The sequence below is a fragment of the Triticum aestivum genome, chromosome 5B (genome assembly GCF_018294505.1).
Source record: "Triticum aestivum cultivar Chinese Spring chromosome 5B, IWGSC CS RefSeq v2.1, whole genome shotgun sequence".
Taxonomy (NCBI): domain Eukaryota; kingdom Viridiplantae; phylum Streptophyta; class Magnoliopsida; order Poales; family Poaceae; genus Triticum; species Triticum aestivum.
Genome location: NC_057807.1, coordinates 129,987,264 through 129,996,017, shown reverse-complemented (window position 1 = coordinate 129,996,017; position 8,754 = coordinate 129,987,264). Strand labels below are relative to the sequence as shown.

General features: G+C 39.7%; 1 long non-coding RNA gene and 1 pseudogene across 1 annotated transcript; both read right to left on the bottom strand.

Annotated features, from left to right (window-relative positions):
* Positions 1-1,398: 1,398 nt before the first annotated feature.
* On the bottom strand, positions 1,399-7,093 carry LOC123114701 (nucleolin 2-like; annotated as a pseudogene).
* A 151-nt stretch (positions 7,094-7,244) lies between these two features.
* LOC123110786 (uncharacterized) lies at positions 7,245-8,748 on the bottom strand. Its single transcript, XR_006453706.1, has 3 exons — positions 8,156-8,748; positions 7,738-7,809; positions 7,245-7,659 (listed from the first exon to the last, which is right to left on the bottom strand). It is a non-coding gene; the product is annotated as an uncharacterized lncRNA (long non-coding RNA).
* Positions 8,749-8,754: the final 6 nt, after the last annotated feature.

Genomic DNA, 8,754 nt, shown 5'->3' with positions numbered 1-8,754 from the left:
TTTTTTCTGAAAATATGAACAAATTTTGAAATCCTAACTTTTTTTGAAAATTCTCAAAATTTTGAATTTATGTAAAATAGAAAAAGAAACAGAATAAAGGAAAAGGGAACAAGGAAAAGAAAAAACATTTAAGAAAAAAGTTGTAAAAAAATTGGAAAAAAGAAAAACCTGGTTTAGGAACCTCCTAGAAGGTTCCCAGACCGGAAAAGACCGGCTGAAACCTCCTAGAAGGTTCCCAAAATCTGGAAAGCCGAACGCGTTAACAGGCCCGCCCGGTTCTACGCTCGCTCGCGATCTCCTGTGCGATAGGTCGACATTCTGATGCAGAATGCATCATACAGGGTTTTCCAGGCCGACCTGCCCAGCAGTGCGCTTCCACACTTTTCTTTGCTCGACCTGCTAGCTGGGCCGAAGCGTCTAGCTGCCTCATCCCGTAAACCATGCCTCAACCAGTACAGTAGAGGCTTTGATACCACTTGTTCGAATTATTCTGAGGCACTTCGTCGATCATCCGAGGACCAAGCAATCACACGAGTCCATATCCTATCTACACAGTCTAATTCAAGTCTAACTATAACCTACCTTGTACAAATAATATTCGACACAACTCTAACAAGTTTGCCGGGGCAGATGACAACACACAGTTTTTCCATAAAATTGTAAATGGAAAGCATACAAAGAAGAAAAAATTCACCTTACAAGATAAGGATACAATTGTAGGGCATCAGAACCTAAAATTGTACATCTCTAACTATTACAAAAAAGTTTTTGGAGCACCAGAGGATAATTTTGTGTCGCTCGATGAGTATGTGGTTAGACACTTACCATGGCTAGGTGCAAACGAGAACAATAGGACAAATGAAGAAGTGTTTGAAGCGATAGCACAAATGAAGAACAATAGGACACCAGGACCGCATGGTTTCCTGGCAGAGACCCCCACATCCAAACAAGGAGAGGACGACCCACAACCCGAATAAAAAGCTCAACAACAAATAAACCCAACATGCACTCGTGAGTGACAGACAAATGAGGAACATCTATGACGTTGAGTTTCGTGCAAGATCAGACAGCCAGAAAATTCAACCTAAAGCCAAATAAAAACAGATAACTGATTTTTAGAAAAAACGGTGCTGGCGAGATTTAAGAAACCAGCGCGATTAATTTAGGAGACGGGACAAATTCTAACGACAATTACACTTGCTAGATTTTTCATAGCAAGGAAGGATGCATTTCAGAGCTTGAATCACATACTATGACATTATGTGAAGATTCACTATTTGATTAGGACAAAGTAATTTCAATCCAGATTTCTAAGGAAAACAATACAGAGGTAATTGCAGCTCCCTCCACATTTTCGCATCCGGGCTTGGGACCGGCAAAGGCAGTGTTAAACCACAACAATACAAAACACAAGTTATACAACACCAATCGTTCAGCAAAGCATACAGGCCACACCATCAAGAAAATGCAATACACAGAGTCACACAAGCACACACACAATCAAGCGCTTGCACACAAGAAACAGACAAAGGAATAGACATATATAGGGGCACATCACACACACAAACACACAATGTAGCACTTGCACACACACAAGAAACAGACAAAAACAGACAGATAGGGGCACATCACACAGACAATTACACACACAAACACAATGGAGCGCGTGCCCACAAGAAATGGAAAGAAACATATATAGATATAGGAGCAAAAACAGAAAGCTAAAACATGCAAGACCGAAGTAAACTCAGAAAGTTAATAATAAGCTCTTCCTCCTTCAAAAAATAAATTCTAGGAAACCATGTCCGCTTTGTGTTTTTCAAGAACTTACTTTCTTTAGGATGAGCTGCACAACTTTAATTTCATATGATAAATTTGGAATTAAACCCTTACCCATCACCCTCATCATCCTCGTCATCTGAATCATAACTAGCAAGACCAAGAAGAGCACCTTTAGGAGAACTTAGCCAAGTACCATCAGAACGACCAGTAGAGCTAACATTGTTTGGCTTAGTAGGGACTACACCTTTAACTGTGGTCTTGACTTTTGATTCTCCCAGACCAAGCTCCTTTGAGCTAGAGACACCAGTGGTCTCATTTGCTGCAACACAGAGGCGATAATCAGCAATGTAATTTACCATAAAGTTTTAGTATAATTCACTCACGTTCAGCTGATGAATCATCTTCATAACTTTGGTTGCGATCTCATTAAAATGATCATCCATAACCTGGAATGACAAAAGTACAAAAGTAAGAAATGGCAGTCTTGCTGAATTTAGAACAGAAGTGCATCTTCTGCTAAACCTAGCTAAATAAGTTCATGCAATGACAAACCTTCAGAAGAACTTCTGTCAACACGTTTAATTTCCTTGTTGATTGCTACCATCCATGCCGCTTCGACTTCATCCTGCAAATGATTCAAGTCCAGTACAACGATTTGAAATTAGTGCCATGTTAATATCCAAGTTGAATATGAATATGAACAGGAACAGAAAGGATTAACTTCATCTGATGTTTTCACTAGATCCAAAAGAAGTGAACATGTGTACAGATGAAAAAAGACACTGCTCGGGAAAAATTATTACAGGAACTAGGAGATTTGCCAGTACAATAATACATATGACAAGCAACCTCAAGTCTCAAGTAAATGATATCCAGGTTGCTTCACTAACAAATCTGGAAAAAATTGACACATAGCCATGCCATTTCTCTCACCATTATGAAATCACCGTTCTTCAGAAATTACTATATAAACATTAAAAAAACAATAGACGGGAGTAGGTAAGTTATTTAGTTTCTCAAAGCCGCCAGGCACTAACCTCCTCCACTCAGTCTAACAGCTACAATACTCTATCATGATTAAATTAGTTCACTTTGATTTACAAAAGTTGTCCAAAAATTATTATGCATTTAAAGTCCGACACAATACTATTTAGCTTTAAACCCGTTAACTTGGACATGGTACTATTCGTACTGAAATACTCCATCCGTTCCAAAATAGATGACTCAACTTTGTACTAATTTTATAGTAAAGTTAGTACAAAGTTGAGTCATCTATTTTGGAATGGAGGGAATAAATCATTAGGGGCAGATTTTTGCATGCAAGTGAATCACAATATGGCAGATTAATAGTGTAATATGCACTGCACTAATAATTAGACCATAAGAATTAGCCCATCGCTAGTGTTCCATATGTCCTGCAAATTATTTATACCTTGGCACCACTTGTAAACAACTAATGTGGAGGTAGTTCTGAATCAGCAGGCTTTATACAATTTGGGAAGAGGTAACGTTTGTCCCCTTCACACAAGTAATGGTCAATTTTGTCTGCAGCATCACATCAGTAACTTTCTCAAGAGGCTCAATTTCATATACCGGGATCAGGTAGCTATACAACAACAACAACAACAACAAAGCCTTTAGTCCCAAACAAGTTGGGGTAGGCTAGAGGTGAAACCCATAAGATCTCGCAACCAACTCATGGCTCTGGCACATGGATAGCAAGCTTCTACGCACCCCTGTCCATAGCTAGCTCTTTGTCGATACTCCAATCCTTCAGGTCTCTCTTAACGGACTCCTCCCATGTCAAAATCGATCGACCCCGCCCTCTCTTGACATTCTCCGCACGCTTTAGCCGTCCGCTCTGCACTGGAGCTTCTGGAGGCCTGCGCTGAATATGCCCAAACCATCTCAAACGATGTTGGACAAGCTTCTCCTCAATTGGTGCTACCCCAACTCTATCTCGTATATCATCATTCCGGACTCGATCCTTCCTCGTGTGAGATCCATAAATTCAATACCAACTTCTCCTTTAAAAGCACGCTGAGTAAGAAGATGCCGTTTTATGCTTGAGAATTTCCTTGACTCCATCCAATGGATCGTGGTTGTATAAATAAATAGGACGCTTCCCACGTTGAATCTCATGCCAACGCCGGCGCGCTTCATTAGGATTCAAAACTAACCACATAAAACCATACAATAATATGAACACAACGGATATAGCAGCAAAAGCACACACAACAGAAAAAATAAATTAAGCAAAACATACCAGGAACATATTGAGCGGCACTTAGAACACAGAAGATCCATCGCCAGAAGTAGCATCAGGAATATATTCAGAGTGACTTGGAACAGATCAACCAGAAGATCTAACACCAGAAGGACTTTATAGGCAGCAGAAGAAAAAAGAAAGGAACACACCCGTACCACGAGAAGAGCCCAGAAAAATCGGCCCAAACATGCTGACATACGAAAATGATATGTGGCAAACAAGGAGACACAGTCAAAACCAGAAAGCACACGTCACCTACGATGGAAACAGTCAAAGCGTCAGAAGACAGTCAAAGCAGTGGACTCCAAAACAAATGCAAAACGTGTCATACATGCACAGAAGTAAAACCAAAGCATCATACACGTCATGCTGACAAGGCGCCCGTAAAAAAAATTCAAAAAGGGAGAAAAATAAAACCCTTATAGGCCTCGATTCTTAGTTACTCGCTTCCCTTTGGTATCGTATAAGAAAAACACTGACCTCGTATAACTTCAGAAAGGGATCACATGCAAACAAATTATGTGAAGATTCACTATTCGATTAGGACAATAACCTAGACTGTGTAATTTCTATCGACACGCGTAATGCAAACAATAAAAGGAGGTAACTGCAGCTCCCTCCACATTTTCACATCCGGGCTTGGGACCGGCAAAGGCAGTGTTAGGCCCCAACAATATAAAACAAGTTATACACAACCAATCATTCAACAAAGCATACAAACCACACCATCAAGCAAATGCAATATTCACACACGGTCACACAAACACACACACAGAGAGTCAAGTACACAAACAATCAAGCCACACACAGTCACACACACACACAGAGTCAAGCCACACACAGTCACAGTCAAGCCACACACAGTCGCTTCCCTTTGGTATCGTATAAGAAAAACACTGACCTCGTACAACTTCAAAAAGGAATCACATGCAAACAAATTATGTGAAGATTCACTATTCGATTAGGACAGTTACCTAGCCTGTGTAATTTCTATCGACACTCGTAATGCAAACAATACAAAGGAGGTAACTGCAGCTCCCTCCACATTTTCACATCCGGGCTTGGGACCGGCAAAGGCAGTGTTAGGCCCCAACAATATAAAACACAAGTTGTACACAACCAATCATTCAACAAAGCATACAAACCACACCATCAAGCAAATGCAATATTCACACACAGTCACACAAACACACACACAGAGAGTCAAGCACACAAACAATCAAGCCACACAGTCAAGCCACACACACACACACACACAGAGTCAAGCCAAACACACAGAGTCAAGCCACACACAGTCTCACACACAGAATGGAGCGCTTGCACACAGGAAACAGACAAAGAAAGGGTAAGGAACAGACAAATAGAAAGCTAACACATGCAAGACCGAAGTAAACTCAGAAAGCTATAAAGAATTTCCAGAACTTGAATGAGTAAACTGATTTCTCTAGAGGGGCGAGGGTGATTCAGATCTTCGTTCCTGAAATTAGGAAGATAGTTAGAGGCTGATTACCATCAAACATAAGAGGAAAAATTACAATAGCATAAATATACTCAAACCATACTTCGTTCTGCTTGGACTTTCACATTGACACCGATTGATAGTTTTCATCATCACTGATGGAGCTCTCTTCAGAACTGTCATCATCACCACTGCTTTCTTTCTTGGCAACCTTAGAGACCAAAATCTTCAGATGAAAAAGCAAACACCAAAAATTCCTTAGGCTTCTTTAGTGCAGGCTCTTCATCACTCTCATCAGAACTATCATCAGAATCATCCTTGGGCTGCAAATATTGAATTACAACAAGATCAATTAATGTACAAAAAATATCACAGAAGACAATGCTTTCAAGAAAATAAAATTTTAAAAATAATGCGTACATGTTCACTCTTTTTCTCTGTTGTCAGAAGCCTCTTAGCAGGAATAGTAGATTTTGCTGGCTGCAAAACATTGGAAGGAATTTTAAACATTGCACAGCAAAAAAGTGACCAGGAGTAAGCAAGTAACAGAACACTTACTTCATCAGAATCGGAATCCGAGTCATTATCTGAACTACCACTAGATTCTTCTTTCTTTACAGAAACTGTTTTAGCAGTGGTATCCTGGACATAGAAAGGAACCGCATTAGAAAGATGGCATAGACAAAAGATTTGCTAGAAACAAAACAATGTTTAAGAAATACAAATATCACACAAGAGAAGTTACCAAGAGTAAACAAGTACAACAGAAAACTTACTTCTTCAGAATCTGAATCTGAGTCAGGATCTGAGCTATCACTAGATTCTTTATTCTTCTTAACTGGTTTAGCAGTGGTATCCTGGAAATATATTGAAAATGTTAGTATCACATTATAAAGACAGAATAATGAAGCCTTAGTTTTCATATAACTAGTAGACTGATACCTCCTCAAAGTCAGAATCAGAACTTTCACTGGATTCTACCACTTTATTGGCTACTGGTTTTTTAGTGGCCATATCCTGCAAATGGTTTTCCAGTTAGGACTAAGAAATATTAGTACTCCACAGAATTAAACGACAAGATCAGGGGAATGGTAAGTGCAAGAAATATGTTTTATGCTTTTGTAATTATCTCACATAGACATGCATTGCTAGAAATATGATTCTTACATCATCTGATGAATCATCAGAATCACTGTCAGAGCCGTCCAATTCCTGGTTTTTCTTTTGTGTAGTAGCAACCCGCAGAATTCTTCACTTCGGTAGCTGGCTTCTGAAAACGAAGTGAAACATGGTGAAATCAGGCAAAAAGATAATTAAAAATGCTATTAAATGATGCAGCTTCCACTTCGAAATTGGTAGGTAAATGAATACCTCAGAGTCGGAGCTTTCAGAATCAGAACTTTCATTGGATTCCACAAGAGGCAAAAACTTACAGGATCACCAAAGTATAAGATATCTGCAAGAGGCAAAAACTAACCGTCCAGCACCGCGTTTGCCACATCAGTTGCCTCCGCACGAGCAGGCCTTAGGTTGTCCGTCATACTGTCCACAACATGAGTAACAATAGCAGGCTTTCCAGCCATGTTGCACTTGTGCAGAGCAGACTTATGAAATAAGAACACCTAAAGAATGAACAAAGTAGTGCTCAATACAGACCCTTGATTTTTGTTTTAAAAAAGAGCAAATCTAAGTAAAGCACATAAAATCATCACTAAGCTTCATGCAAATGGGGAAAATACATGTTAATCAAGCAAAATGCCTTCACAACTGCCAAGGGCACTCATAGTGCTTCTCTTAGCACGTTATCATAGTCAAAATGCTGATGCGGCACTGTAATAATTAAGAAAGAACGAGAGTGGAGCTGTATGTTCATATAGGTACGGCTCTTAGCTCGTTTTCTTGCACTCCCTGTTTTCCTACTCTTTAATTTTCTCCACAACGCAACATCATTTAGATACAACCCTTAAGAAACAATGCATTGGGGTGATTCTCTCTAATTTTTTCACTACTAGGACAACACGTTAAGAGATAATGCATTGCAAAGGTTGAGATAACCAACCTTTTCAGGTGGAAGATCAATTCCAAGGTTTCCTCTTGACAGAATTATACCATCTACTTCTTCCAGGATCTCATCAAAATGGTTCAAGCCCTGTAAGGAATAAGGAGTCAATAGGTGGTAAACAAATCCAAGTTGCTCAGGAATGTTGAAGGAACATCTTGAAATTACCTCCACATTCTCAATTTTGGCAAAAATCAGAGTTTGGCTAAGATCACCTAACTTTGAGAGGAACTCCCATGCCTATTGTAGGAAAAATACTCCATCAACATTAGGAACATTTTTCCAAAGTATGAAATGCAAACAAAGAAGGGGAGCCTTGGCGCAGTGGTAAAGCTGCTGCCTTGTGACCATGAGGTCATGGGTTCAAGTCCTGGAAACAGCCTCTTACAGAAATGTAGGGAAAGGCTGCGTACTATAGACCCAAAGTGGTCGGACCCTTCCCTGGACCCTGCGCAAGCGGGAGCTACATGCACTAGGTTGCCCTTTTTTTTTATGAAATGCAAACAAACATGTGATACTATTCAACCCAACATCAATATAAAAAATTGCAATCTGTTGGGAAAGATGGCACTGTGAAGTTACTTACTTGCCACACATCTTCTGCATGCCTTGTATAAGAAAGAGAGAGGAAGTCAATCTTGGTTGGGGCACCCTATTTTTCTCATAACCTGAAAGTGGTGCATGCTCATAAATAAAGTCATATAATGGGTTACAGCAAGGAGCTCCAGTTTCACGAAAAAAAAAATATTTTTAACATGTAAAGCCTAGTCGTCAAGTTAACACGAAGAGCAAGAGAGATTCTTGGGAGGAGTTCCTTACATCTTTATCGTCATCAGACAGCGTGGGCATGTCGATATGGATCGAGCAGTGCAATGTGAAGAAATAATCACAAAAAAGTTCAGAAAAAAGAATAGTAAGTCTACACTAAACAAGTAATAGGTGATCAGGAACTACCAATACCAAGTTAGCATACATGATTATTCGTCAAGATACGAGTTCGCATTCAACAAACAACAATCAATCGTGCCACAACAATATAAAACACAAGTAATACAACCAATCATTCAACAAAGAATACCAGCCACACCATCAAGCAAATGCAATATTCACAGAGTCACACACACACAGTCAAGCCACACACAAATTCACCATCAAGCCACACACAGTCAAGCCACACACACAATC